The sequence below is a fragment of the Stenella coeruleoalba genome (assembly GCF_951394435.1).
Source record: "Stenella coeruleoalba genome assembly, contig: scaffold_62, whole genome shotgun sequence".
In the NCBI taxonomy this organism is placed as follows: domain Eukaryota; kingdom Metazoa; phylum Chordata; class Mammalia; order Artiodactyla; family Delphinidae; genus Stenella; species Stenella coeruleoalba.
Genome location: NW_027646189.1, coordinates 701,532 through 724,405, shown reverse-complemented (window position 1 = coordinate 724,405; position 22,874 = coordinate 701,532). Strand labels below are relative to the sequence as shown.

Here is a 22,874-nt window from a genome sequence, read left to right as displayed (position 1 = left end):
TCTGAAAAAAGTGTAAAATCCAGAAAGGCAGGACAGGCCATGGAGAACTGGGAGCCTTGTTATGCTGATGGGTGGGATGTAAATTGCCAACAGACACTCGGGAGAAGTGTATGGTGTTTCCTGAAACATCTAAAAAACAAAGCAACAGAGCCTAGGGCACTGCCACTTATGGTCCTATAGCTTAGGGAAATTAAAATCAAAAAGACACAGCCACCCCAAAGTTTGGGACGCCTCTGTTTACAAGAACCTCGTTTACAGTACAAGTTCAACATCGCAGAAAGTGAAAAATGGATAAAGAAGTTGTGGTATTTACTTACAAAGCAATATCACTCAGCAATGAAATCTATGTAATCAGGCCCTTAGCATCACAATGAGTGGATTCAGGTATGATGATTCTAACTGAAATAAGTCACACAGAAAAAGAAACATCATAAGATATCAGTAATACACGGAATGTAAACTTGGCTACACAGGAACTGAATTACAGAACAGAACAGGGTCTCAAATTTAGAAAACCAACTTATGCTTGCTTAAGGGTAAAGGTGAGTTGGGGTGCTGCATAAAACCAGAGATTGAAATGAGCACAGATAAAGTTCCTTAAGTCAAATATGGAATAGACAAGAGCTACTCCTTGCTCAACGAAATGGACTCAACACCGCATATTAAACGCCTAAGAATGTACCTGACTAGTAAGTATCGGAAAACCTATGGATTGCTATGTCTCCAAAAGAGAATCAAGCATGTGTACAGGGGCATAAACGCAGCAGTGATAGGATTGGAGAGGTTCGGTGAGCAAATGAAGACCCTTTGAAGTCATATTGCATGGTACCCATTACACGGGTCTTAACTCTCCAGGTTTAAGGTATTCTTCCTTCAGCTAAAATATGCATGTGGAACCCAAGTATGATCAACCATGTGAACGGGAGACGTGTTCAAATATGTCTCAGTTTTCCTCCCCTGGTACTCGGGTGCAACATTCCAGACGCTTTACTAACACTCTCCCAACTTGGAGAGTCAGCGCCTTTAACCTCCTGTTTGGCCCAGTTTGCAATTTCTGCGGAAGATGAACAGGAATAGCGAGAACCAATGAGAGGCTAGCTGGAGGTGTCTGGACGGGCAAATTTAACTCTCATTTCCCACCAGGAAGAGGAAATAACCAAAGGCTCAGCGTGCCGTGCCGGAACAACATTAGGGCCTGAAGCCATCCTGCGGTGTTGCGGCCAGGTCACAAGAAAGCGAGTTGAAGAAAGGAGCTCAGGGGCACTGTAATTCACAAACCTGCAGAGTTATAAATGACAGCTATCGTCCAAAAATAGACTGAAGTAAGGCTGCCAAGAGGACTTGAAAGCGGGGCAGAATTACAGGAAACCGATTTCAGGAGGTAGACTGGAATTGCACTGAAAGCATAGGAAAAGAGGCAGAACGTCCACAATGATGCACTTGGCCAAAAAGGGCGTATGTGTTTTTTCCTGAATATATTCAGGAAAAAACGCATACGCCCTTTTTGGCCAACCAAGCAAGCTTGCAAAGGAAATCTGCACTACAATGAAGTCTCACTTCCCCCCGGTCAAAAGGGCCATCTGAAAAAAGTGTAAAATCCAAAAAGGCAGGACAGGCCATGGAGAACTGGGAGCCTTGTTATGCTGATGGGCGGGATGTAAATTGCCAACAACCACTCGGGAGAAGTATATGGTGTTTCCTGAAACATCTAAAAAACAAAGCAACAGAACCTAGGGCACTTCCACTTATGGTCCTATAGCTTAGGGAAATTAAAATCAAGAAGACACAGCGACCCCAAAGTTTGGAACGGCTCTGTTTACAAGAACCTCGTTTACAGTACAAGTTCAACATTGCAGAAAGTGAAAAATGGATAAAGAAGTTGTGGTATTTACTTACAAAGCAATATCACTCAGCAATGAAATCTATGTCATCAGGCCCTTAGCAGCACAATGAGTGGATTCAGGTATGATGATTCTAACTGAAATAAGTCACACAGAAAATGAAACATCATAAGATATCACTAATACACGGAATGTAAACTTGGCTACACAGGAACTGAATTCCAAAACAGAACAGGGTCTCAAATTTAGAAAACCAACTTATGCTTGCTTAAGTGTAAAGGTGAGTTGTGGTGCTGCATAAAACCAGAGATTGAAATGAGCACAGATAAAGTTCCTTAAGTCAAATATGGAATAGACAAGAGCTACTCCTTGCTCAACGAAATGGACTCAACACCGCATATTAAACGCCTAAGAATGTACCTGACTAGTAAGTATCTTAAAACCTATGGATTGCTATGTCTCCGAAAGAGAATCAAGCATGTGTACAGGGGCATAAACGCAGCAGTGATAGGATTGGAGAGGTTCGGTGAGCAAATGAAGACCCTTTGAAGTCATATTGCATGGTACCCATTCCACGGGTTTCAACTACCCAGGTTTAAGGTATTCTTCCTTCAGCTAAAACATGCATGTGGAACCTAGAGTATGATCAACCATGTGATCGGGAGACGTGTTCAAATATGTCTCAGTTTTCCTCCCCTGGTACTCGGGTGCAACATTCCAGACGCTTTACTAACACTCTCCCCACTTGGAGAGTCAGCGCCTTTAACCTCCTGTTTGGCCCAGTTTGCAATTTCTGCAGAAGATGAACAGGAATAGCGAGAACCAATGAGAGACTAGCTGGAGGTGTCTGGACGGGCAAATTTAACTCTCATTTCCCACCAGGAAGAGGAAATAACCAAAGGCTCAGCATGCCGTGCCGGAACCAGATTAGGGCCTGAAGCCATCCTGCGGTGTTGCGGCCAGGTCACAAGAAAGCGAGTTGAAGAAAGGAGCTCAGGGGCACTGTAATTCACAAACCTGCAGAGTTATAAATGACAGCTATCGTCCAAAAATAGACTGAAGTAAGGCTGCCAAGAGGACTTGAAAGCGGGGCAGAATTGCAGGAAACCGATTTCAGGAGGTAGACTGGAATTGCATTGAAAGCATAGGAAAAGAGGCAGAACGTCCACAATGATGCACTTGGCCAAAAAGGGCGTATGCGTTTTTTCCTGAATATATTCAGGAAAAAACGCATACGCCCTTTTTGGCCAACCAAGCAAGCTTGCAAAGGAAATCTGCACTACAATGAAGTCTCACTTCCCCCCGGTCAAAAGAGCCATCTGAAAAAAGTGTAAAATCCAGAAAGGCAGGACAGGCCATGGAGAACTGGGAGCCTTGTCATGCTGATGGGCGGGATGTAAATTGCCAACAGACACTCGGGAGAAGTGTATGGTGTTTCCTGAAACATCTAAAAAACAAAGCAACAGAGCCTAGGGCACTGCCACTTATGGTCCTATAGCATAGGGAAATTAAAATCAAAATGACACAGCCACCCCAAAATTTGGGACGCCTCTGTTTACAAGAACCTCCTTTACAGTACAAGTTCAACATCGCAGAAAGTAAAAAATGGATAAAGAAGTTGTGGTATTTACTTACAAAGCAATATCACTCAGCAATGAAATCTGTGTCATCAGGCCCTTAGCAGCACAATGAGTGGATTCAGGTATGATGATTCTAACTGAAGTAAGTCACACAGAAAAAGAAACATCATAAGATATCAGTAGTACACGGAATGTAAACTTGGCTACACAGGAACTGAATTACAGAACAGAACAGGGTCTCAAATTTAGAAAACCAACTTATGCTTGCTTAAGGGTAAAGGTGAGTTGGGGTGCTGCATAAAACCAGAGATTGAAATGAGCACAGATAAAGTTCCTTAAGTCAAATATGGAATAGACAAGAGCTACTCCTTGCTCAAAGAAATGTACTCAACACCGCATATTAAACGCCTAAGAATGTACCTGACTAGTAAGTATCAGAAAACCTATGGACTGCTATGTCTCCGAAAGAGAATCAAGCATGTGTACAGGGGCATAAACGCAGCAGTGATAGGATTGGAGAGGTTCGGTGAGCAAATGAAGACCCTTTGAAGTCATATTGCATGGTACCCATTCCACGGGTTTCAACTACCCAGGTTTTAGGTATTCTTCCTTCAGATAAAACATGCATGTGGAACCCAGAGTATGATCAACCATGTGATCGGGAGACGTGTTCAAATATGTCTCAGTTTTCCTCCCCTGGTACTCGGGTGCAACATTCCAGACGCTTTACTAACACTCTCCCCACTTGGAGAGTCAGTCCCTTTAACCTCCTGTTTGGCCCAGTTTGCAATTTCTGCGGAAGATGAACAGGAATAGCGAGAACCAATGAGAGGCTAGCTGGAGGTGTCTGGACGGGCAAATTTAACTCTCATTTCCCAACAGGAAGAGGAAATAACCAAAGGCTCAGCGTGCCGTACCGGAACCAGATTAGGGCCTGAAGCCATCCTGCGGTGTTGCGGCCAGCTCAAAAGAAAGCGAGTTGAAGAAAGGAGCTCAGGGGCACTGTAATTCACAAACCTGCAGAGTTATAAATGACAGCTATCGTCCAAAAATATACTGAAGTAAGGCTGCCAAGAGGACTTGAAAGCGGGGCAGAATTGCAGGAAACCGATTTCAGGAGGTAGACTGGAATTGCATTGAAAGCATAGGAAAAGAGGCAGAACGTCCACAATGATGCACTTGGCCAAAAAGGGCGTATGAGTTTTTTCCTGAATATATTCACTAAAAAACGCATACGCCCTTTTTGGCCAACCAAGCAAGCTTGCAAAGGAAATCTGCACTACAATGAAGTCTCACTTCCCCCCGGTCAAAAGGGCCATCTGAAAAAAGTGTAAAATCCAGAAAGGCAGGACAGGCCATGGAGAACTGGGAGCCTTGTTATGCTGATGGGCGGGATGTAAATTGCCAACAACCACTCGGGAGAAGTGTATGGTGTTTCCTGAAACATCTAAAAAACAAAGCAACAGAACCTAGGGCACTTCCACTTATGGTCCTATAGCTTAGGGAAATTAAAATCAAAAAGACACAGCCACCCCAAAGTTTGGAACGGCTCTGTTTACAAGAACCTCGTTTACAGTACAAGTTCAACATCGCAGAAAGTGAATAATGGATAAAGAAGTTGTGGTATTTACTTACAAAGCAATATCACTCAGCAATGAAATCTGTGTCATCAGGCCCTTAGCAGCACAATGAGTGGATTCAGGTATGATGATTCTAACTGAAGTAAGTCACACAGAAAAAGAAACATCATAAGATATCAGTAATACACGGAATGTAAACTTGGCTACACAGGAACTGAATTACAGAACAGAACAGGGTCTCAAATTTAGAAAACCAACTTATGCTTGCTTAAGGGGAAAGGTGAGTTGGGGTGCTGCATAAAACCAGAGATTGAAATGAGCACAGATAAAGTTCCTTAAGTCAAATATGGAATAGACAAGAGCTACTCCTTGCTCAACGAAATGGACTCAACACCGCATATTAAACGCCTAAGAATGTACCTGACTAGTAAGTATCTTAAAACCTATGGATTGCTATGTCTCCGAAAGAGAATCAAGCATGTGTACAGGGGCATAAACGCAGCAGTGATAGGATTGGAGAGGTTCGGTGAGCAAATGAAGACCCTTTGAAGTCATATTGCATGGTACGCATTACAAGGGTCTCAACTCTCCAGGTTTAAGGTATTCTTCCTTCAGCTAAAACATGCATGTGGAACCTAGAGTATGATCAACCATGTGATCGGGAGACGTGTTCAAATATGTCTCAGTTTTCCTCCCCTGGTTCTCGGGTGCAACATTCCAGACGCTTTACTAACACTCTCCCGACTTGGAGAGTCAGTCCCTTTAACCTCCTGTTTGGCCCAGTTTGCAATTTCTGCGGAAGATGAACAGGAATAGCGAGAACCAATGAGAGACTAGCTGGAGGTGTCTGGACGGGCAAATTTAACTCTCATTTCTCACCAGGAAGAGGAATTAACCAAAGGCTCAGCGTGCCATGCCAGAACCAGATTATGGCCTGAAGCCATCCTGCGGTGTTGCGGCCAGGTCACAAGAAAGCGAGTTGAAGAAAGGAGCTCAGGGGCACTGTAATTCACAAACCTGCAGACTTATAAATGACAGCTATCGTCCGAAAATAGACTGAAGTAAGGCTGCCAAGAGGACTTGAAAGCGGGGCAGAATTGCAGGAAACCGATTTCAGGAGGTAGACTGGAATTGCATTGAAAGCATAGGAAAAGAGGCAGAACGTCCACAATGATGCACTTGGCCAAAAAGGGCGTATGCGTTTTTTCCTGAATATATTCAGGAAAAAACGCATACGCCCTTTTTGGCCAACCAAGCAAGCTTGCAAAGGAAATCTGCACTACAATGAAGTCTCACTTCCCCCCGGTCAAAAGGGCCATCTGAAAAAAGTGTAAAATCCAGAAAGACAAGACAGGCCATGGAGAACTGGGAGCCTTGTTATGCTGATGGGCGGGATGTAAATTGCCAACAACCACTCGGGAGAAGTGTATGGTGTTTCCTGAAACATCTAAAAAACAAAGCAACAGAACCTAGGGCACTTCCACTTATGGTCCTATAGCTTAGGGAAATTAAAATCAAAAAGACACAGCCTCCCCAAAGTTTGGAACGGCTCTGTTTACAAGAACCTCGTGTACAGTACAAGTTCAACATCGCAGAAAGTGAAAAATGGATAAAGAAGTTGTGGTATTTACTTACAAAGCAATATCACTCAGCAATGAAATCTGTGTCATCAGGCCCTTAGCAGCACAATGAGTGGATTCAGGTACGATGATTCTAACTGAAATAAGTCACACAGAAAAAGAAACATCATAAGATATCACTAATACACGGAATGTAAACTTGGCTACACAGGAACTGAATTACAGAACAGAACAGTGTCTCAAATTTAGAAAAGCAACTTATGCTTGCTTAAGGGGAAAGGTGAGTTGGGGTGCTGCATAAAACCAGAGATTGAAATGAGCACAGATAAAGTTCCTTAAGCCAAATATGGAATAGACAAGAGCTACTCCTTGCTCAACGAAATGGACTCAACACCCCATATTAAACGCCTAAGAATGTACCTGACTAGTAAGTATCTTAAAACCTATGGATTGCTATGTCTCCGAAAGAGAATCAAGCGTGTGCGCAGGGGCATAAACGCAGCAGTGATAGGATTGGAGAGGTTCGGTGAGCAAATGAAGACCCTTTGAAGTCATATTGCATGGTACCCATTCCACGGGTCTCAACTCTCCAGGTTTAAGGTATTCTTCCTTCAGCTAAAACATGCATGTGGAACCCAGAGTATGATCAACCATGTGAACGGGAGACGTGTTCAAATATGTCTCAGTTTTCCTCCCCTGGTACTCGGGTGCAACATTCCAGACGCTTTACTAACACTCTCCCGACTTGGAGAGTCAGTCCCTTAGCCTCCTGTTTGGCCCAGTTTGCAATTTCTGCGGAAGATGAACAGGAATAGCGAGAACCAATGAGAGACTAGCTGGAGGTGTCTGGACGGGCAAATTTAACTCTCATTTCCCACCAGGAAGAGGAATTAACCAAAGGCTCAGCGTGCCGTGCCGGAACCAGATTAGGGCCTGAAGCCATCCTGCGGTGTTGCGGCCAGGTCACAAGAAAGTGAGTTGAAGAAAGGAGCTCAGGGGCACTGTAATTCACAAACCTGCAGAGTTATAAATGACAGCTATCGTCCAAAAATAGACTGAAGTAAGGCTGCCAAGAGGACTTGAAAGCGGGGCAGAATTGCAGGAAACCGATTTCAGGAGGTAGACTGGAATTGCATTGAAAGCATAGGAAAAGAGGCAGAACGTCCACAATGATGCACTTGGCCAAAAAGGGCGTATGCGTTTTTTCCTGAATATATTCAGGAAAAAACGCATACGCCCTTTTTGGCCAACCAAGCAAGCTTGCAAAGGAAATCTGCACTACAATGAAGTCTCACTTCCCCCCGTCAAAAGGGCCATCTGAAAAAAGTGTAAAATCCAGAAAGGCAGGACAGGCCATGGAGAACTGGGAGCCTTGTTATGCTGATGGGCGGGATGTAAATTGCCAACAACCACTCGGGAGAAGTGTATGGTGTTTCCTGAAACATCTAAAAAACAAAGCAACAGAGCCTAGGGCACTTCCACTTATGGTCCTATAGCTTAGGGAAATTAAAATCAAAAAGACACAGCCACCCCAAAGTTTGGGACGCCTCCGTTTACAAGAACCTCGTTTACCGTACAAGTTCAATATCACAGAAAGTGAAAAATGTATAAAGAACTTGTGGTACTTACGTACAATGCAGTATCACTCAGCAATGAAATCTATGTCATCAGGCCCGTAGCAGCATAATGAGTGGATTCAGGTACGATGATTCTAACTGAAATAAGTCACACAGAAAAAGAAACATCATAAGATATCACTAATACACGGAATGTAAACTTGGCTACACAGGAACTGCATTCCAAAACAGAACAGGGTCTCAAATTTAGAAAACCAACTTATGCTTGCTTAAGGGTAAAGGTGAGTTGGGGTGCTGCATAAAACCAGAGATTGAAATGAGCACAGATAAAGTTCCTTAAGTCAAATATGGAATAGACAAGAGCTACTCCTTGCTCAATGAAATGGACTCAACACCGCATATTAAACACCTAAGAATGTACCTGACTAGTAAGTATCTTAAAACCTATGGATTGCTATGTCTCCGAAAGAGAATCAAGCATGTGTACAGGGGCATAAACGCAGCAGTGATAGGATTGGAGAGGTTCGGTGAGCAAATGAAGACCCTTTGAAGTCATATTGCATGGTACCCATTCCACGCGTTTCAACTACCCAGGTTTAAGGTATTCTTCCTTCAGCTAAAACATGCATGTGGAACCTAGAGTATGATCAACCATGTGATCGGGAGACGTGTTCAAATATGTCTCAGTTTTCCTCCCCTGGTACTCGGGTGCAACATTCCAGACGCTTTACTAACACTCTCCCCACTTGGAGAGTCAGTCCCTTTAACCTCCTGTTTGGCCCAGTTTGCAATTTCTGCGGAAGATGAACAGGAATAGCGAGAACCAATGAGAGGCTAGCTGGAGGTGTCTGGACGGGCAAATTTAACTCTCATTTCCCACCAGGAAGAGGAATTAACCAAAGGCTCAGTGTGCCGTGCCGGAATCAGATTAGGGCCTGAAGCCATCCTGCGGTGTTGCGGCCAGCTCAAAAGAAAGCGAGTTGAAGAAAGGAGCTCAGGGGCAGTGTAATTCACAAACCTGCAGAGTTATAAATGACAGCTATCGTCCAAAAATAGACTGAAGTAAGGCTGCCAAGAGGACTTGAAAGCGGGGCAGAATTGCAGGAAACCGATTTCAGGAGGTAGACTGGAATTGCATTGAAAGCATAGGAAAAGAGGCAGAACGTCCACAATGATGCACTTGGCCAAAAAGGGCGTATGCGTTTTTTCCTGAATATATTCAGGAAAAAACGCATACGCCCTTTTTGGCCAACCAAGCAAGCTTGCAAAGGAAATCTGCACTACAATGAAGTCTCACTTCCCCCCGTCAAAAGGGCCATCTGAAAAAAGTGTAAAATCCAGAAAGGCAGGACAGGCCATGGAGAACTGGGAGCCTTGTTATGCTGATGGGCGGGATGTAAATTGCCAACAACCACTCGGGAGAAGTGTATGGTGTTTCCTGAAACATCTAAAAAACAAAGCAACAGAGCCTAGGGCACTTCCACTTATGGTCCTATAGCTTAGGGAAATTAAAATCAAAAAGACACAGCCACCCCAAAGTTTGGGACGCCTCCGTTTACAAGAACCTCGTTTACCGTACAAGTTCAATATCACAGAAAGTGAAAAATGTATAAAGAACTTGTGGTACTTACGTACAATGCAGTATCACTCAGCAATGAAATCTATGTCATCAGGCCCGTAGCAGCATAATGAGTGGATTCAGGTACGATGATTCTAACTGAAATAAGTCACACAGAAAAAGAAACATCATAAGATATCACTAATACACGGAATGTAAACTTGGCTACACAGGAACTGCATTCCAAAACAGAACAGGGTCTCAAATTTAGAAAACCAACTTATGCTTGCTTAAGGGTAAAGGTGAGTTGGGGTGCTGCATAAAACCAGAGATTGAAATGAGCACAGATAAAGTTCCTTAAGTCAAATATGGAATAGACAAGAGCTACTCCTTGCTCAATGAAATGGACTCAACACCGCATATTAAACACCTAAGAATGTACCTGACTAGTAAGTATCTTAAAACCTATGGATTGCTATGTCTCCGAAAGAGAATCAAGCATGTGTACAGGGGCATAAACGCAGCAGTGATAGGATTGGAGAGGTTCGGTGAGCAAATGAAGACCCTTTGAAGTCATATTGCATGGTACCCATTCCACGCGTTTCAACTACCCAGGTTTAAGGTATTCTTCCTTCAGCTAAAACATGCATGTGGAACCTAGAGTATGATCAACCATGTGATCGGGAGACGTGTTCAAATATGTCTCAGTTTTCCTCCCCTGGTACTCGGGTGCAACATTCCAGACGCTTTACTAACACTCTCCCCACTTGGAGAGTCAGTCCCTTTAACCTCCTGTTTGGCCCAGTTTGCAATTTCTGCGGAAGATGAACAGGAATAGCGAGAACCAATGAGAGGCTAGCTGGAGGTGTCTGGACGGGCAAATTTAACTCTCATTTCCCACCAGGAAGAGGAATTAACCAAAGGCTCAGTGTGCCGTGCCGGAATCAGATTAGGGCCTGAAGCCATCCTGCGGTGTTGCGGCCAGCTCAAAAGAAAGCGAGTTGAAGAAAGGAGCTCAGGGGCAGTGTAATTCACAAACCTGCAGAGTTATAAATGACAGCTATCGTCCAAAAATAGACTGAAGTAAGGCTGTCAAGAGGACTTGAAAGCGGGGCAGAATTGCAGGAAACCGATTTCAGGAGGTAGACTGGAATTGCATTGAAAGCATAGGAAAAGAGGCAGAACGTCCACAATGATGCACTTGGCCAAAAAGGGCGTATGCGTTTTTTCCTGAATATATTCAGGAAAAAACGCATACGCCCTTTTTGGCCAACCAAGCAAGCTTGCAAAGGAAATCTGCACTACAATGAAGTCTCACTTCCCCCCGGTCAAAAGGGCCATCTGAAAAAAGTGTAAAATCCAGAAAGACAAGACAGGCCATGGAGAACTGGGAGCCTTGTTATGCTGATGGGCGGGATGTAAATTGCCAACAACCACTCGGGAGAAGTGTATGGTGTTTCCTGAAACATCTAAAAAACAAAGCAACAGAACCTAGGGCACTTCCACTTATGGTCCTATAGCTTAGGGAAATTAAAATCAAAAAGACACAGCCTCCCCAAAGTTTGGAACGGCTCTGTTTACAAGAACCTCGTGTACAGTACAAGTTCAACATCGCAGAAAGTGAAAAATGGATAAAGAAGTTGTGGTATTTACTTACAAAGCAATATCACTCAGCAATGAAATCTGTGTCATCAGGCCCTTAGCAGCACAATGAGTGGATTCAGGTACGATGATTCTAACTGAAATAAGTCACACAGAAAAAGAAACATCATAAGATATCACTAATACACGGAATGTAAACTTGGCTACACAGGAACTGAATTACAGAACAGAACAGTGTCTCAAATTTAGAAAAGCAACTTATGCTTGCTTAAGGGGAAAGGTGAGTTGGGGTGCTGCATAAAACCAGAGATTGAAATGAGCACAGATAAAGTTCCTTAAGCCAAATATGGAATAGACAAGAGCTACTCCTTGCTCAACGAAATGGACTCAACACCCCATATTAAACGCCTAAGAATGTACCTGACTAGTAAGTATCTTAAAACCTATGGATTGCTATGTCTCCGAAAGAGAATCAAGCGTGTGCGCAGGGGCATAAACGCAGCAGTGATAGGATTGGAGAGGTTCGGTGAGCAAATGAAGACCCTTTGAAGTCATATTGCATGGTACCCATTCCACGGGTCTCAACTCTCCAGGTTTAAGGTATTCTTCCTTCAGCTAAAACATGCATGTGGAACCCAGAGTATGATCAACCATGTGAACGGGAGACGTGTTCAAATATGTCTCAGTTTTCCTCCCCTGGTACTCGGGTGCAACATTCCAGACGCTTTACTAACACTCTCCCGACTTGGAGAGTCAGTCCCTTAGCCTCCTGTTTGGCCCAGTTTGCAATTTCTGCGGAAGATGAACAGGAATAGCGAGAACCAATGAGAGACTAGCTGGAGGTGTCTGGACGGGCAAATTTAACTCTCATTTCCCACCAGGAAGAGGAATTAACCAAAGGCTCAGCGTGCCGTGCCGGAACCAGATTAGGGCCTGAAGCCATCCTGCGGTGTTGCGGCCAGGTCACAAGAAAGTGAGTTGAAGAAAGGAGCTCAGGGGCACTGTAATTCACAAACCTGCAGAGTTATAAATGACAGCTATCGTCCAAAAATAGACTGAAGTAAGGCTGCCAAGAGGACTTGAAAGCGGGGCAGAATTGCAGGAAACCGATTTCAGGAGGTAGACTGGAATTGCATTGAAAGCATAGGAAAAGAGGCAGAACGTCCACAATGATGCACTTGGCCAAAAAGGGCGTATGCGTTTTTTCCTGAATATATTCAGGAAAAAACGCATACGCCCTTTTTGGCCAACCAAGCAAGCTTGCAAAGGAAATCTGCACTACAATGAAGTCTCACTTCCCCCCGTCAAAAGGGCCATCTGAAAAAAGTGTAAAATCCAGAAAGGCAGGACAGGCCATGGAGAACTGGGAGCCTTGTTATGCTGATGGGCGGGATGTAAATTGCCAACAACCACTCGGGAGAAGTGTATGGTGTTTCCTGAAACATCTAAAAAACAAAGCAACAGAGCCTAGGGCACTTCCACTTATGGTCCTATAGCTTAGGGAAATTAAAATCAAAAAGACACAGCCACCCCAAAGTTTGGGACGCCTCCGTTTACAAGAACCTCGTTTACCGTACAAGTTCAATATCACAGAAAGTGAAAAATGTATAAAGAACTTGTGGTACTTACGTACAATGCAGTATCACTCAGCAATGAAATCTATGTCATCAGGCCCGTAGCAGCATAATGAGTGGATTCAGGTACGATGATTCTAACTGAAATAAGTCACACAGAAAAAGAAACATCATAAGATATCACTAATACACGGAATGTAAACTTGGCTACACAGGAACTGCATTCCAAAACAGAACAGGGTCTCAAATTTAGAAAACCAACTTATGCTTGCTTAAGGGTAAAGGTGAGTTGGGGTGCTGCATAAAACCAGAGATTGAAATGAGCACAGATAAAGTTCCTTAAGTCAAATATGGAATAGACAAGAGCTACTCCTTGCTCAATGAAATGGACTCAACACCGCATATTAAACACCTAAGAATGTACCTGACTAGTAAGTATCTTAAAACCTATGGATTGCTATGTCTCCGAAAGAGAATCAAGCATGTGTACAGGGGCATAAACGCAGCAGTGATAGGATTGGAGAGGTTCGGTGAGCAAATGAAGACCCTTTGAAGTCATATTGCATGGTACCCATTCCACGCGTTTCAACTACCCAGGTTTAAGGTATTCTTCCTTCAGCTAAAACATGCATGTGGAACCTAGAGTATGATCAACCATGTGATCGGGAGACGTGTTCAAATATGTCTCAGTTTTCCTCCCCTGGTACTCGGGTGCAACATTCCAGACGCTTTACTAACACTCTCCCCACTTGGAGAGTCAGTCCCTTTAACCTCCTGTTTGGCCCAGTTTGCAATTTCTGCGGAAGATGAACAGGAATAGCGAGAACCAATGAGAGGCTAGCTGGAGGTGTCTGGACGGGCAAATTTAACTCTCATTTCCCACCAGGAAGAGGAATTAACCAAAGGCTCAGTGTGCCGTGCCGGAATCAGATTAGGGCCTGAAGCCATCCTGCGGTGTTGCGGCCAGCTCAAAAGAAAGCGAGTTGAAGAAAGGAGCTCAGGGGCAGTGTAATTCACAAACCTGCAGAGTTATAAATGACAGCTATCGTCCAAAAATAGACTGAAGTAAGGCTGCCAAGAGGACTTGAAAGCGGGGCAGAATTGCAGGAAACCGATTTCAGGAGGTAGACTGGAATTGCATTGAAAGCATAGGAAAAGAGGCAGAACGTCCACAATGATGCACTTGGCCAAAAAGGGCGTATGCGTTTTTTCCTGAATATATTCAGGAAAAAACGCATACGCCCTTTTTGGCCAACCAAGCAAGCTTGCAAAGGAAATCTGCACTACAATGAAGTCTCACTTCCCCCCGTCAAAAGGGCCATCTGAAAAAAGTGTAAAATCCAGAAAGGCAGGACAGGCCATGGAGAACTGGGAGCCTTGTTATGCTGATGGGCGGGATGTAAATTGCCAACAACCACTCGGGAGAAGTGTATGGTGTTTCCTGAAACATCTAAAAAACAAAGCAACAGAGCCTAGGGCACTTCCACTTATGGTCCTATAGCTTAGGGAAATTAAAATCAAAAAGACACAGCCACCCCAAAGTTTGGGACGCCTCCGTTTACAAGAACCTCGTTTACCGTACAAGTTCAATATCACAGAAAGTGAAAAATGTATAAAGAACTTGTGGTACTTACGTACAATGCAGTATCACTCAGCAATGAAATCTATGTCATCAGGCCCGTAGCAGCATAATGAGTGGATTCAGGTACGATGATTCTAACTGAAATAAGTCACACAGAAAAAGAAACATCATAAGATATCACTAATACACGGAATGTAAACTTGGCTACACAGGAACTGCATTCCAAAACAGAACAGGGTCTCAAATTTAGAAAACCAACTTATGCTTGCTTAAGGGTAAAGGTGAGTTGGGGTGCTGCATAAAACCAGAGATTGAAATGAGCACAGATAAAGTTCCTTAAGTCAAATATGGAATAGACAAGAGCTACTCCTTGCTCAATGAAATGGACTCAACACCGCATATTAAACACCTAAGAATGTACCTGACTAGTAAGTATCTTAAAACCTATGGATTGCTATGTCTCCGAAAGAGAATCAAGCATGTGTACAGGGGCATAAACGCAGCAGTGATAGGATTGGAGAGGTTCGGTGAGCAAATGAAGACCCTTTGAAGTCATATTGCATGGTACCCATTCCACGCGTTTCAACTACCCAGGTTTAAGGTATTCTTCCTTCAGCTAAAACATGCATGTGGAACCTAGAGTATGATCAACCATGTGATCGGGAGACGTGTTCAAATATGTCTCAGTTTTCCTCCCCTGGTACTCGGGTGCAACATTCCAGACGCTTTACTAACACTCTCCCCACTTGGAGAGTCAGTCCCTTTAACCTCCTGTTTGGCCCAGTTTGCAATTTCTGCGGAAGATGAACAGGAATAGCGAGAACCAATGAGAGGCTAGCTGGAGGTGTCTGGACGGGCAAATTTAACTCTCATTTCCCACCAGGAAGAGGAATTAACCAAAGGCTCAGTGTGCCGTGCCGGAATCAGATTAGGGCCTGAAGCCATCCTGCGGTGTTGCGGCCAGCTCAAAAGAAAGCGAGTTGAAGAAAGGAGCTCAGGGGCAGTGTAATTCACAAACCTGCAGAGTTATAAATGACAGCTATCGTCCAAAAATAGACTGAAGTAAGGCTGTCAAGAGGACTTGAAAGCGGGGCAGAATTGCAGGAAACCGATTTCAGGAGGTAGACTGGAATTGCATTGAAAGCATAGGAAAAGAGGCAGAACGTCCACAATGATGCACTTGGCCAAAAAGGGCGTATGCGTTTTTTCCTGAATATATTCAGGAAAAAACGCATACGCCCTTTTTGGCCAACCAAGCAAGCTTGCAAAGGAAATCTGCACTACAATGAAGTCTCACTTCCCCCCGGTCAAAAGGGCCATCTGAAAAAAGTGTAAAATCCAGAAAGGCAACAGGCCATGGAGAACTGGGAGCCTTGTTATGCTGATGGGCGGGATGTAAATTGCCAACAGACACTTGGGAGAAGTGTATGGTGTTTCCTGAAACATCTAAAAAACAAAGCAACAGAGCCTAGGGCACTTCCACTTATGGTCCTATAGCTTAGGGAAATTAAAATCAAAAAGACACAGCCACCCCAAAGTTTGGAACGGCTCTGTTTACAAGAACCTCGTTTACAGTACAAGTTCAACATCGCAGAAAGTGAAAAATGGATAAAGAAGTTGTGGTATTTACTTACAAAGCAATATCACTCAGCAATGAAATCTATGTCATCAGGCCCTTAGCAGCACAATGAGTGGATTCAGGTATGATGATTCTAACTGAAATAAGTCACACAGAAAAAGAAACATCATAAGATATCAGTAATACACGGAATGTAAACTTGGCTACACAGGAACTGAATTACAGAACAGAACAGGGTCTCAAATTTAGAAAACCAACTTATGCTTGCTTAAGGGTAAAGGTGAGTTGGGGTGCTGCATAAAACCAGAGATTGAAATGAGCACAGATAAAGTTCCTTAAGCCAAATATGGAATACACAAGAGCTACTCCTTGCTCAACGAAATGGACTCAACACCGCATATTAAACGCCTAAGAATGTACCTGACTTGTAAGTATCTTAAAACCTATGGATTGCTATGTCTCCGAAAGAGAATCAAGCATGTGCACAGGGGCATAAACGCAGCAGTGATAGGATTGGAGAGGTTCGGTGAGCAAATGAAGACCCTTTGAAGTCATATTGCATGGTACCCATTCCACGGGTTTCAACTACCCAGGTTTAAGGTATTCTTCCTTCAGCTAAAACATGCATGTGGAACCTAGAGTATGATCAACCATGTGATCGGGAGACGTGTTCAAATATGTCTCAATTTTCCTCCCCTGGTACTCGGGTGCAACATTCCAGGACGCTTTAATAACACTCTCCCCACTTGGAGAGTCAGTCCCTTTAACCTCCTGTTTGGCCCACTTTGCAATTTCTGCGGAAGATGAACAGGAATAGCGAGAACCAATGAGAGGCTAGCTGGAGGTGTCTGGACGGGCAAATTTAACTCTCATTTCCCACCAGGAAGAGGAATTAACCAAAGGCTCAGCATGCCAGGCCGGAACCAGATTAGGGCCTGAAGCCATCCTGCGGTGTTGCGGCCAGCTCAAAAGAAAGCGAGTTGAAGAAAGGAGCTCAGGGGCACTGTAATTCACAAACCTGCAGAGTTATAAATGACAGCTATCGTCCAAAAATAGACTGAAGTAAGGCTGCCAAGAGGACTTGAAAGCGGGGCAGAATTGCAGGAAACCGATTTCAGGAGGTAGACTGGAATTGCATTGAAAGCATAGGAAAAGAGGCAGAACGTCCACAATGATGCACTTGGCCAAAAAGGGCGTATGCGTTTTTTCCTGAATATATTCAGGAAAAAACGCATACGCCCTTTTTGGCCAACCAAGCAAGCTTGCAAAGGAAATCTGCACTACAATGAAGTCTCACTTCCCCCCGGTCAAAAGGGCCATCTGAAAAAAGTGTAAAATCCAGAAAGGCAGGACAGGCCATGGAGAACTGGGAGCCTTGTTATGCTGATGGGCGGGATGTAAATTGCCAACAGACACTCGGGAGAAGTGTATGGTGTTTCCTGAAACAAATAAAAAACAAAGCAACAGAGCCTAGGTTACTGCCACTTATGGTCCTATAGCTTAGGGAAATTAAAATCAAAAAGACACAGCCACCCCAAAGTTTGGGACGCCTCTGTTTACAAGAACCTCGTTTACAGTACAAGTTCAACATCGCAGAAAGTGAAAAATGCATAAAGAACTTGTGGTACTTACGTACAATGCAGTATCACTCAGCAATGAAATCTATGTCATCAGGCCCGTAGCAGCATAATGAGTGGATTCAGGTACGATGATTCTAACTGAAATAAGTCACACAGAAAAAGAAACATCATAAGATATCACTAATACACGGAATGTAAACTTGGCTACACAGGAACTGCATTCCAGAACAGAACAGGGTCTCAAATTTAGAAAACCAACTTATGCTTGCCTAAGGGGAAAGGTGAGTTTGGGTGCTGCATAAAACCAGAGATTGAAATGAGCACAGATAAAGTTCCTTAAGCCAAATATGGAATAGACAAGAGCTACTCCTTGCTCAACGAAATGGACTCAAAACCCCATATTAAACCCCTAAGAATGTACCTGACTAGTAAGTATCTTAAAACCTATGGATTGCTATGTCTCCAAAAGAGAATCAAGCGTGTGTACAGGGGCATAAACGCAGCAGTGATAGGATTGGAGAGGTTCGGTGAGCAAATGAAGACCCTTTGAAGTCATATTGCATGGTACCCATTACACGGGTCTCAACTCTCCAGGTTTAAGGTATTCTTCCTTCAGCTAAAACATGCATGTGGAACCCAGAGTATGATCAACCATGTGAACGGGAGACGTGTTCAAATATGTCTCAGGTTTCCTCCCCTGGTACTCGGGTGGAACATTCCAGACGCTTTACTAACACTCTCCCCACTTGGAGAGTCAGTCCCTTTAACCTCCTGTCTGGCCCAGTTTGCAATTACTGCGGAAGATGAACAGGAATAGCGAGAACCAATGAGAGGCTAGCTGGAGGTGTCTGGACGGGCAAATTTAACTCTCATTTCCCACCAGGAAGAGGAAATAACCAAAGGCTCAGCGTGCCGTACCGGAACCAGATTAGGGCCAGAAGCCATCCTGCGGTGTTGCGGCCAGCTCAAAAGAAAGCAAGTAGAAGAAAGGTGCCCAGGGGCACTGTAATTCACAAACCTGCAGAGTTATAAATGACAGCTATCGTCCAAAAATAGACTGAAGTAAGGCTGCCAAGAGGACTTGAAAGCGGGGCAGAATTGCAGGAAACCGATTTCAGGAGGTAGACTGGAATTGCATTGAAAGCATAGGAAAAGAGGCAGAACGTCCACAATGATGCACTTGGCCAAAAAGGGCGTATGCGTTTTTTCCTGAATATATTCAGGAAAAAACGCATACGCCCTTTTTGGCCAACCAAGCAAGCTTGCAAAGGAAATCTGCACTACAATGAAGTCTCACTTCCCCCCGGTCAAAAGGGCCATCTGAAAAAAGTGTAAAATCCAGAAAGGCAGGACAGGCCATGGAGAACTGGGAGCCTTGTTATGCTGATGGGCGGGATGTAAATTGCCAACAACCACTCGGGAGAAGTGTATGGTGTTTCCTGAAACATCTAAAAAACAAAGCAACAGAGCCTAGGGCACTTCCACTTATGGTCCTATAGCTTAGGGAAATTAAAATAAAAAAGACACAGCCACCCCAAAGTTTGGGACGCCTCCGTTTACAAGAACCTCGTTTACCGTACAAGTTCAATATCACAGAAAGTGAAAAATGGATAAAGAACTTGTGGTACTTACGTACAATGCAGTATCACTCAGCAATGAAATCTATGTCATCAGGCCCGTAGCAGCATAATGAGTGGATTCAGGTACGATGATTCTAACTGAAATAAGTCACACAGAAAAAGAAACATCATAAGATATCACTAATACACGGAATGTAAACTTGGCTACACAGGAACTGCATTCCAAAACAGAACAGGGTCTCAAATTTAGAAAACCAACTTATGCTTGCTTAAGGGGAAAGGTGAGTTGGGGTGCTGCATAAAACCAGAGATTGAAATGAGCACAGATAAAGTTCCTTAAGTCAAATATGGAATAGACAAGAGCTACTCCTTGCTCAATGAAATGGACTCAACACCGCATATTAAACACCTAAGAATGTACCTGACTAGTAAGTATCTTAAAACCTATGGATTGCTATGTCTCCGAAAGAGAATCAAGCATGTGTACAGGGGCATAAACGCAGCAGGGATAGGATTGGAGAGGTTCGGTGAGCAAATGAAGACCCTTTGAAGTCATATTGCATGGTACCCATTCCACGCGTTTCAACTACCCAGGTTTAAGGTATTCTTCCTTCAGCTAAAACATGCATGTGGAACCTAGAGTATGATCAACCATGTGATCGGGAGACGTGTTCAAATATGTCTCAGTTTTCCTCCCCTGGTACTCGGGTGCAACATTCCAGACGCTTTACTAACACTCTCCCCACTTGGAGAGTCAGTCCCTTTAACCTCCTGTTTGGCCCAGTTTGCAATTTCTGCGGAAGATGAACAGGAATAGCGAGAACCAATGAGAGGCTAGCTGGAGGTGTCTGGACGGGCAAATTTAACTCTCATTTCCCACCAGGAAGAGGAAATAACCAAAGGCTCAGCGTGCCGTACCGGAACCAGATTAGGGCCAGAAGCCATCCTGCGGTGTTGCGGCCAGCTCAAAAGAAAGCAAGTAGAAGAAAGGAGCCCAGGGGCACTGTAATTCACAAACCTGCAGAGTTATAAATGACAGCTATCGTCCAAAAATAGACTGAAGTAAGGCTGCCAAGAGGACTTGAAAGCGGGGCAGAATTGCAGGAAACCAATTTCAGGAGGTAGACTGGAATTGCATTGAAAGCATAGGAAAAGAGGCAGAACGTCCACAATGATGCACTTGGCCAAAAAGGGCGTATGCGTTTTTTCCTGAATATATTCAGGAAAAAACGCATACGCCCTTTTTGGCCAACCAAGCAAGCTTGCAAAGGAAATCTGCACTACAATGAAGTCTCACTTCCCCCCGGTCAAAAGGGCCATCTGAAAAAAGTGTAAAATCCAGAAAGGCAGGACAGGCCATGGAGAACTGGGAGCCTTGTTATGCTGATGGGCGGGATGTAAATTGCCAACAGACACTTGGGAGAAGTGTATGGTGTTTCCTGAAACATCTAAAAAACAAAACAACAGAGCCTAGGGCACTGCCACTTATGGTCCTATAGCTTAGGGAAATTAAAATCAAAAAGACACAGCCACCCCAAAGTTTGGGACGCCTCTGTTTACAAGAACCTCGTTTACAGTACAAGTTCAACATCGCAGAAAGTGAAAAATGGATAAAGAAGTTGTGGTATTTACTTACAAAGCAATATCACTCAGCAATGAAATCTGTGTCATCAGGCCCTTAGCATCACAATGAGTGGATTCAGGTATGATGATTCTAACTGAAATAAGTCACACAGAAAAAGAAACATCATAAGATATCAGTAATACACGGAATGTAAACTTGGCTACACAGGAACTGAATTACAGAACAGAACAGGGTCTCAAATTTAGAAAACCAACTTATGCTTGCTTAAGGGTAAAGGTGAGTTGGGGTGCTGCATAAAACCAGAGATTGAAATGAGCACAGATAAAGTTCCTTAAGTCAAATATGGAATAGACAAGAGCTACTCCTTGCTCAACGAAATGGACTCAACACCGCATATTAAACGCCTAAGAATGTACCTGACTAGTAAGTATCGTAAAACCTATGGATTGCTATGTCTCCAAAAGAGAATCAAGCATGTGTACAGGGGCATAAATGCAGCAGTGATAGGATTGGAGAGGTTCGGTGGGCAAATGAAGACCCTTTGAAGTCATATTGCATGGTACCCATTCCACGGGTCTCAACTCTCCAGGTTTAAGGTATTCTTCCTTCAGCTAAAACATGCATGTGGAACCCAAGTATGATCAATCATGTGAATGGGAGACGTGTTCAAATATGTCTCAGTTTTCCTCCCCTGGTACTCGGGTGCAACATTCCAGACGCTTTACTAACACTCTCCCCACTTGGAGAGTCAGCGCCTTTAACCTCCTGTTTGGCCCAGTTTGCAATTTCTGCGGAAGATGAACAGGAATAGCGAGAACCAATGAGAGACTAGCTGGAGGTGTCTGGACGGGCAAATTTAACTCTCATTTCCCACCAGGAAGAGGAAATAACCAAAGGCTCAGTGTGCCGTGCCGGAACCAGATTAGGGCCTGAAGCCATCCTGCGGTGTTGCGGCCAGCTCAAAAGAAAGCGAGTTGAAGAAAGGAGCTCAGGGGCACTGTAATTCACAAACCTGCAGAGTTATAAATGACAGCTATCGTCCAAAAATAGACTGAAGTAAGGCTGCCAAGAGGACTTGAAAGCGGGGCAGAATTGCAGGAAACCGATTTCAGGAGGTAGACTGGAATTGCATTGAAAGCATAGGAAAAGAGGCAGAACGTCCACAATGATGCACTTGGCCAAAAAGGGTGTATGCGTTTTTTCCTGAATATATTCAGGAAAAAACGCATACGCCCTTTTTGGCCAACCAAGCAAGCTTGCAAAGGAAATCTGCACTACAATGAAGTCTCACTTCCCCCCGGTCAAAAGGGCCATCTGAAAAAAGTGTAAAATCCAGAAAGGCAGGACAGGCCATGGAGAACTGGCAGCCTTGTTATGCTGATGGGCGGGATGTAAATTGCCAACAACCACTCGGGAGAAGTGTATGGTGTTTCCTGAAACATCTAAAAAACAAAGCAACAGAACCTAGGGCACTTCCACGTATGGTCCTATAGCATAGGGAAATTAAAATCAAAAAGACACAGCCACCCCAAAGTTTGGAACGGCTCTGTTTACAAGAACCTCCTTTACAGTACAAGTTCAACATCGCAGAAAGTGAAAAATGGATAAAGAAGTTGTGGTATTTACTTACAAAGCAATATCACTCAGCAATGAAATCTGTGTCATCAGGCCCTTAGCAGCACAATGAGTGGATTCAGGTATGATGATTCTAAATGAAATAAGTCACACAGAAAAAGAAACATCATAAGATATCAGTAATACACGGAATGTAAACTTGGCTACACAGGAACTGAATTCCAAAACAGAACAGGGTCTCAAATTTAGAAAACCAACTTATTCTTGCTTAAGGGTAAAGGAGAGTTGGGGTGCTGCATAAAACCAGAGATTGAAATGAGCACAGATAAAGTTCCTTAAGCCAAATATGGAATAGACAAGAGCTACTCCTTGCTCAACGAAATGGACTCAACACCCCATATTAAACGCCTAAGAATGTACCTGACTAGTAAGTATCTTAAAACCTATGGATTGCTATGTCTCCGAAAGAGAATCAAGCATGTGTACAGGGGCATAAACGCA

General features: G+C 43.8%; 1 long non-coding RNA gene across 31 annotated transcripts in view; it reads right to left on the bottom strand.

Moving 5' to 3' along the window:
* Positions 1-22,874, bottom strand: part of LOC307181269 — a 1,277,915-nt gene that overhangs the window by 611,981 nt on the left and 643,060 nt on the right. For all 31 annotated transcript variants that reach the window (XR_013826266.1, XR_013826267.1, XR_013826273.1 and 28 more), the window contains one exon: positions 22,425-22,506. This is a non-coding gene — a long non-coding RNA (uncharacterized lncRNA). The remainder of the gene's footprint in view (positions 1-22,424; positions 22,507-22,874) is intronic.